The sequence below is a fragment of the Eulemur rufifrons genome, chromosome 30 (genome assembly GCF_041146395.1).
Source record: "Eulemur rufifrons isolate Redbay chromosome 30, OSU_ERuf_1, whole genome shotgun sequence".
In the NCBI taxonomy this organism is placed as follows: domain Eukaryota; kingdom Metazoa; phylum Chordata; class Mammalia; order Primates; family Lemuridae; genus Eulemur; species Eulemur rufifrons.
In genome coordinates, this window is record NC_091012.1 from 65,708,974 (window position 1) to 65,718,037 (window position 9,064).

Genomic DNA, 9,064 nt, shown 5'->3' on the forward strand with positions numbered 1-9,064 from the left:
GAATTGCAGCCTTTGAGCCACAGTCGCTAGCCAAAAGTGCGGGGAGGTGACCCAGGATGAACAAAAGGAGCCTTTCTGGGAAATGGAGGAGGAAAATGGTGGACTTGTTTGTGTGTTGTTTGTCTGTTTGCTTGTTTCAATGATGGTGATGTTATATGAATGCAGGGCGCGTATGGGCATATCCCTTGCCTCCTACATCAAATTAAGAAAAGGATTTGTTTGCTAACATTTCAAGTAGGATTTGTACATTTTAATCTGCGAATGAGACTTTTCACAATTCTAGTTTGAGTTTTTTCTACACTGGTTTCATATTATAATTTTTTTAAATAAAAATTACCCCTTTTGCCCCATAATATGGCAACATTTTACTATGCTTAATTATTGATGTTATTTTTGCCAGTCAAATTAGCTTTTCCTTGAAGGCCTAACAGGGAACATTGAAAAGCTAGTCATTTCCAACGACGGCTGGTTGATGTCCTCCATGAGTCCCGCCGCACTTGAGAAGAGAAATAGCCCAAACATGGCCATATTCATTCCTCTGGCATTATGGATTGGGTTATAGAGGTCAGACTTTTAAAGACCCTAAGCTAAATTTGTCACACTTTAGGAGCTTCCAGGAATGTCTTTTCAAATGCCTGTAGTGTAGCATCCATCAGCTCATCTGGTCAGATGACCTCTTGCTCTGCAGGGCATCATACTACCTTTCTCCGAATCGCTCAACAGGAAGCTCATAGGTCACCAGATGCCCGCTGTGATTGCTGGATGTGATTCACCCGCCAAAAGGACTAGCCAATCACCTTGAGTGCCCTGCGATTGGCTGACAGGATCACCCCCTGACTTTTCATCCAGTCAGATGGCGAGATGGCCCGTGACGTAGGGAAGCGCGGCGCATAAAAATGGGTCCCCAACGGCCGACAGCGCCTTCTTCGGTTCTCCAGAGCCCCTGACGGCTGTCTCCACCATGGCGGAGCCTACCTCTGAGCTGTACTCTGAGCTGTCCTCTGAGGCCTTCCCCGGTGCCCGGGAGCCCGAAGAGGCTGAATCGACGACGACCATGGCCGAGCCTACCTCTGAGCTGTCCTCTGAGGCCTTCCCCGGTGCCCGGGAGCCCGAAGAGGCTGAATCGACGACGACCATGGCCGAGGCTACTTCTGAGATGTCCTCTGAGGCCTTGCGCCACGCCAAGGGGCCTGAAGAGGCTGAATCGACAACCAAGCAGCAGAAGCAGCGAAGGCGTCGCAGCCGCCGCTCCAGCCGGGGCAGGAACAGCTTCGCCACCTACTTCCACAGGGTCCTGAAGCAGGTCCACAACTGCCTCAGTCTGTCCCAGGAGTCCGTGAACGTGATGGATTCGTTGGTTCACGACGTCTTCGAGCGCATCGCTGTGGAGGCCGGCCGGCTGGCGCGGTACACCAAGCGCTCGACCATCACCACCAGGGAGATCCAGACGGCCGTGCGCCTGGTGCTGCCCGGGGAAATCGGCATGCATGCCGTGTCCTGGGCGAACAAGGCCGTCCTCAGATACACTCGCAGCAAGTGAGCCGCCTCAGGATCGCCTGAGCACCGAAACCCAAAGGCTCTTTTAAGAGCCACCTCAGCTGTCCTGAAAGAGCTGTAGCACGCCATGGCGGGGGGGGGGGGGGGGGGGGGGAGGGGAGTCGGGGGGAGGGGGGAGGGGGGAGTCGGGGGGGGGAGTCGGGGGAAGGGGGGAGTGGGGGGGGAGTGGGGGGGGTTGGGTGTGCGGTGGGGCGGGTGTGGGTTGGGGGATCGCGTGGAGGTGGGGTTGCGGGAGGGGGAGGGGAGGGGGAGGGGAGGGGGGACGCCGCGGAGTTCGGAGGCAGATGGCAGTTGGTGTCCTCCTGATTTGGGGGCCGTGTGTCCAGTGCCGTCCTGCCCATGTATGATTGAATTATCCAGTAGTACTTCATGTGCGATATAGCAGCAGATAAAGTGCACACACACCTAAGAGCACATTTAGGAATAACATTGATCCGGCGTCGGGCAGATGTGGGTGGGGGGGCGATGGGTGTATATGTATACATAAAGAGTGCGATGTGCACTGTCTAGGGGATGGACACGTTTGAAGCTCTGACTCAGGGGTGGGGTTGGGCGTCATGGGCAATATATGTAACCTAAACTTTTGTGCCCCCACAATATGCTGAAATAATAATAATAATAATAATAAAAAGTGCACACACAGATAGTGACAGATAGTGAAGTCACGTATATCCTAAGCAAATTTTTCTTCAACATATCCCATCTTGGAGATTGATTTAAACGTGGAAGTGAGCATACACACAGGACAGAAATAGCAAAACCAATATAAAAAAATAATGTGCATTTCAAGGTCGCTAGGGTATGATGTTAATATCCTAATTCACTCAGATTTTTCTGATTCTTTTCTTCTGTAGCCTGAAATCTTCCCTCTTTTAACACATTTACTACCACACTAGAGAAAAAAAATTTTTTTCCTTGGGGCCACTGTGTTTCATTAGGAAAATGAAATAAAAGCTTTGAAAACCAAATGATCCTTTCCAACTTGATGAAAAATATAATGAACAAGGAAATTTATTAACTTCTCTTTCATTTAATCCACGTTGTTAGAATTAATTTGTAAGTATTACTTGTAACAATAAGAACATCAGCAAGAAAGATTCTCAGGAACCAACTGCAGGGTTTTGCCGAGGTTTTGCTTCAGGAGCCCCCAAAGCACAAAACTAGCATGAGTTAAACACAACTCACGTGGCAGTTAATGTGTTAAAACAAAAACCTAAGTGACATGAAATTATTCATGCATGACTGAACTGTCCAATGAGAAGGGCCCAAGTCCCAGTTTCTGGAGGCTCAGACAATGAGACACTTGCAGCCTCTGAACCAGGGCCATTTGCCCAAAGGGTGGGACGGTTGCTGGGGCTAAAGCAGTAACCAGCTTCGCGTAAAATTTAACCTGGAGGTTGTGGAGAAACAGGGTGAATTCTTTCCCTGTGGCTGTTGACTTGCTTTTTTCTTATTACGGTGATTTTTTTTTATATGAATCAAGAGCTGGGAGTGGGACATGCCTGTTGCTCCTTGCATCAAATGAAAAATAGGAAGAAGGTCAGCAATTAAGAGAAGTAGGGTAACCCTGTTTCCTCATGTGATTTGAATGTTAATATTTATGTTAGTGTTAATATTTTCTCCTTTCCACTGAGTTTCTTTGGGGACGCCCTAATGCTTTATAAGTTATTTCTTCTTAGATACGTGTATCAGTTAATTTCAAAACATTTTCAGTCTCCTTTTTAAAAAATGGATTTCTAGGCTTTTACCTCCATGAAAAAGAATATATACTCCATGAATGCATTCTTGAAATTTGTTATGATTCGCTTTAAAGCCCAATATTTGGTAAATTTTGTTAAGTATTCCACTCTCACTTTTAAAATAAGTTGAACTAATCCTTTTATAAAGATGTAGAAACCTGTAAATAATGTCATTATCAGCCAAAAATGGGAAAGACAACGGATGATTTCCAAAAGTCACACCTTTTTGAGGCCATAGATGCATTTAGAAGAACTCCCAAGGCAAGACCAAAACACAGACTGTTTCACCTTTGCCAGAGCAGCAGGTGCTGAAGAGAAAGAATGGAGGCAGTGCAGGAGGCCAGAGAGAACTTCCCTGAGTAGTGCAGGCAGGAATGCCGATTCCTGATCAAGGAGGGAGAGTAAAGCTCTGGTTGATTTAAAAAAAAATTGTGTTCAATGCCTAAGGACTCTGATGGGTCTTTGTACCTCCAGAGCTCTCCTTGGTTCATTATAGCCAGGATTTGGGACAAATGAGCTCCCTCATCAGGATTATTGATATCATTGCTTTGTCATAGTAGAAAAATCTTGTAAAAGCTTTTGAAGAACAAGAGCTTTGCTGTACAAGGAGATCCAGAAAATCTATCACGAAATCATGAGCAAGTAAACCCCCCCAGGAGGGGGGAACCGGGGGAATGCCTGCAGATTATTTTACACATTTGGACCAAAATGCAGGAAGCCAAAGGCACTTTTATAAGCTGTGAGGCTTTTTAGAGAAAGAACTATAGACTAGGTCGAGAAAACTGCATTTCACTAAATCACTTAATTTATATCATGCCCATTGTCGGTGCTTCAAAATGCTAGTGTTTGCCAGTATGATGTACAAATGTTCTTTCCAACATTATTCTTGCATACCAATGTCATGCATATTGTGTTATGTGAGAACTCATTTTAACATGTCAAATCAATTAGGACCTTTTTATTGCAGTTTGCATTTGTAAATTCTGAAAGCAAATGAGTGCACTTGGGAAATGACTTCAAAGGTGCACCATAATTGGGCGGTGCAATGAACTGTGGGAGGGCCCTGCTCGCTGGCAGTGATGAGAGGCAAATGGAGTTTGGTGTTGAAGACGATAAGGGGAAAGGAGTACAGTGGATGATACACTTGGTGGGTGAAGGAGGAGAATAGGTGCTAAGTGGCCTCCCATCATCTAATGTTGTGTTATACCGACAAAACCAAATAAGAGAAATGGCTTTACTGCTGTAATAACAAATTATAGGAATCAAAGTGGGGGAACTTGTCTTAATGTAGGGGACATATTCCATTGAATTTTCTCAAGCTGATCCATATTAAGGAATTCATATGAATAAATACTCTTAAACATAAACACAAAAGAGAAATGCCTAAATCGAAAATTTTGAGAAACAATACCTATGTTAAGATACACAGAAACTCAAATTACTGTTCTAAGGCATTGTGATTTAACCAATTTTGGTTTTTTCCAGGCCATAACCTTGAATTGCATGAAACGTGAAACTTCATGACCTGTGAGTATGCAGCACTGGGATGATGGGAGCATCGAAAGAGAGGAGCCCAAGCTCCGCTCTCAACTGCCTCAGCCAGTGAAGGACCCGCAGCCCCTGAGCCACAGCCATTGGCCCACTGTGTACGGAGGTGACCATGGATGAGCCAATAAGAGCCTTCCTGGTTACCCTACCCTGCCCTCCTATTCCTGTGAATAGGAAATTGGTGTGTTTCTTTGTTTGTCATTAGTTTCTTTTTGTACTTTTTTGGTGTGTATTTGTTTTTGTTTTGAGACAGGGTATGTCACTGTCACCTGGGCTAGAGTGCAGTGGCACAATCATAGCTCACTGCAGCCTCAAACTCCTGGGCTCTAGCGATCTTCTTGGCTCAGCCTCTGGAGTAGCTAGGAGTACGGACACCAGCCACAAGGTCAGGGCTAATTTTTGGTTTTTATTTTTTGTAGAGAGGGGGTATCTCTATGTTGCCCAGATTTGTATCTGGTATTTTTTTATTGTATAAATTTAGGGTTTACAACATGACATTTTTGATATACACATAGGTACCAGAATAATTACTACCGCTGAACAGTGTAACGTATCCATCACCTTCCATACTTACCTGTGTTTGCGATAACAGCACCTAAAATCTATTCCCTTACAAATTTTTAATGTACAGCACAATATTTTTATGGTCCTCCTACTGCACATTCTATGTCTAAAACTGATTTATCCAACATAATTGCACGTTTGTGCTTCTAAACATACACCTCCCCATTTTCTCCCCTTCCCCACGCCTGGTAACCACCATTCTACTCTGTGTATTTGACTTCTTTTAAAAACTTCACATATCAGGGAGATCATGCGGTATTTTTCTTTCTGTAAATGCTTTCTTTCACTTAGCATGTCTCTTAGGTTCATGTATGTTGTCATAAATAGGAGTATCTCCTTTTCTAAAGCTGAATAATATTACAGTGCATGTTTATATATCTATATGTATAGGTATATGTAGATAGAAACATCATAATTTCTTCATCAATTCATCTGTCTGTGGACACTGAGGTTGGTATTGTTAATAATATAACAGTGAACATGGGAGTGCACATATCACTTCAATGTACTAATTTCAATTCCTTCAGTATATACCCAGAAGTGGGATTGCTGGGTCATATGAGAGTTCTATTTTTGATCTTTTGAGTAACCTCCATTCTCTTCTCCATAACGTCTGTACTAATTTACATTCCCATCAACAGTGAACAAGGGTTCCCTTTTCTCCAAACCCTCGCCAACTGTTCTTATCACTGACTTTTAAGTAGTAGCCATCCCAACAGGTGTGAGGTGATAATGCATTGTGTGTTTGATGTGCAGTTCCCTGATGATTAGTGATGTTGAGCACTGCCTTAGGCCATTTGTGCTGCTATAACAATATATATACCACAGACTGGGTGATTTATAAACAATAGAAATTTATTTGTATCACTTCTGGAAGCTGCAAGTCCAAGATCAAGCTTCTGGCACATTCTCTATCTAGTGAGGGCTCCTCTTTCCTTCCAAGATGGTGCCTTGTTGCTACATCCTTGAGAGGGGATTAATGCTATATCCTCCCGTGGGGAAAGGGACAGAAGGCAAAAAGGGATGACTGCTGTGTGAAACATCTTTCTAAGGGCCTTTATTTCATTCACAACAGAGGCACCTACATGACCCAATCACCTCCTAAAGTCCCCACCTCTTATAGGATGAAAGTTGTCAAAATCAAAATGGAGTCACTTGTGTTGAAAAAAATCCTGACAAATAGAACCAGGAAAAACTATGAAAAAAACTGCTCACAAACAAAAATGCCTGATAACAAAAACTATCAGAAAAGATTGAAAAACTCATAAACTCTCACTAAAGTCATCCCAACTACACACAAAAAATACTTCTGTGAGGACATCTGCCCAGCAACTGCCTAGCCAACATTGGACTGGTGTCACTTTTGTTATTGATCTTTGTAGCCAAGGACAATCATCTCAAAACAACAATGGAATCCTCCTCGTTTTCCCTTTAAAACCCTTTGTCTATCTTTACCTCCCTCCATAGGCACGTAGTTTTTGGTGCTTGCATTCCCCTGACAATGCCTGGTTCCCAAATAAACGTTATTTTCTTTTAGAGCCTCTCGGTATCTGTTATTTAGATTGACAATATAATTGCATTGCATGTTAAGTTTCAATATGAATTTTGCAGGGGACAAATATTCAACCAGTATTGCCAATGCACTGGGGGCTGGGTTTTGTCCTATCAAGTGAATGTAGTGGGCTTTATTTTTTCAGGCACATGAGCTTGGTGGTAAAAAAATTGTTAAAGACAATCTGGAGTTCGATCGGTAGCGGGAGCGGAGAGCGGACCCCAGAGAGCCCTGCGCAGCCCCACCGCCGCCGCCGGCCTAGTTACCATCACATATCGGGAGGAGCCGCAGCTGCCGCAGCCGGCCCCAGTCACCACCACCGCAACCATGAGCAGCGAGGCCGAAACCCAGCAGCCGCCCGCCGCCCCCTCCACCCCCCCCCCGCCCCCGCCCTCGCCCTCGCCCTCAGCGCTGCCGACACCAAGCCCGGCACCACGGGCAGCGGCGCAGCGAGCGGCGGCCCGGGCGGCCTCACATCGGCGGCCCCTGCCGGCGGGGACAAGAAGGTCATCGCAAGGAAGGTTTTGGGGACGGTAAAATGGTTCAATGTAAGAAACGGATATGGTTTCATCAACAGGAATGACACCAAAGAAGATGTATTTGTACACCAGACTGCCATAAAGAAGAACAACCCCAGGAAGTGCCTTCGCAGTGTAGGAGATGGAGAAACTGTGGAGTTTGATGTTGTTGAAGGAGAAAAGGGTGCGGAGGCAGCAAATATTGCAGGCCCTGGTGGAATTCCAGTTCAAGGCAGTAAATACGCAGCAGACCCTAACCATTATAGATGCTCTCCACGTCGCAGGGGTCCTCCACGCAATTCCCAGCAGAGTTACCAGAATACTGAGAGTGGGGAAAAGAATGAGGGATCGGAGAGCGCTCCTGAAGGCCAGGCCCAGCCACGCCCGCCCTACCGCAGGCGAAGGTTCCCACCTTACTACATGCGGAGACCCTATGGGCGGCGACCGCCGTGTCCCAACCCTCCTGTACAGGGAGAAGTGATGGAGGGTGCTGACAACCAGGGTGCAGGAGAACAAGGTAGACCACCAGTAAGACAGAATATGTATCAGGGTTATAGACCACGATTCCGCAGGGGCCCTCCTCGCCAAAGACAGCCCAGAGAGGACGGCAATGAAGAGGATAAAGAGAATCAAGGAGATGAGACCCAAGGTCAGCAGCCGCCTCAAGGTCGGTACCGCCGCAACTTCAATTACCGACGCAGACGCCCAGAAAACCCTAAACCACAAGACGGCAAAGACACAAAAGCAGCCGATCCACCAGCTGAGAATTCGTCCGCTCCCGAGGCTGAGCAGGGCGGGGCTGAGTAAATGCCGGCTTACCATCTCCACCATCGTCCGGTTTAGTCATCCAACAAGAAGAAATGAATATGAAATTCCAGCAATAAGAAATGAACAAGATTGGAGCTGAAGACCTTAAGTGCTTGCTTTTTGCCCGTTGACCAGATAACTAGAACTATCTGCATTATCTATGCAGCATGGGGTTTTTATTATTTTTACCTAAAGATGTCTTTTTTGGTAATGACAAACATGTTTTCTAAAAAAAGCCTGGTTTTTCTCAATGCGTCTTTAAAGGTTTTTAAATTGTTTCATATCTGGTCAAGTTGAGATTTTTAAGAACTTCATTTTTAATTTGTAATAAAAGTTTACAACTTGATTTTTTCAAAAAAGTCAACAAACTGCAAGCACCTGTTAATAAAGGTCTTAAATAATTAAAAAAAAAAAGAAAAAAGAAAAGAAAATCTGAACATTCCAAATTTTGAGGCAGACAACCTGGTGGGGCTGGTGCAATCATTTTAAGTCTCTTAATACATTTCAATTATTCCCTTATTGATGGAATAAGCTGGAGACATTTTGACTCATAGCTCTGGATTTATGTACTTAAATCACCATGATTAAAAGTAAGCAAACAATAGGGAAACAAACTGACAGCAAGAAAAGAAAAACACAAAATTTCACCTCAATCTCCAAGGATACACACCCAGAAAGACCTGTATTGGTTCAGTCCCTGTCATATTTTCACCATGCAGCCAGTGGCTGTGGTTCAGGGGCTGCAGGTCCTTCCTTGGCTGAGACAGTGGCCAATGGGA

General features: G+C 45.0%; 1 pseudogene; it reads left to right on the top strand.

Annotated features, from left to right (window-relative positions):
- The first annotated feature begins 7,182 nt into the window (after positions 1-7,182).
- Positions 7,183-8,350, top strand: LOC138378258 (Y-box-binding protein 1 pseudogene; annotated as a pseudogene).
- The last annotated feature ends 714 nt before the right edge of the window (positions 8,351-9,064 follow it).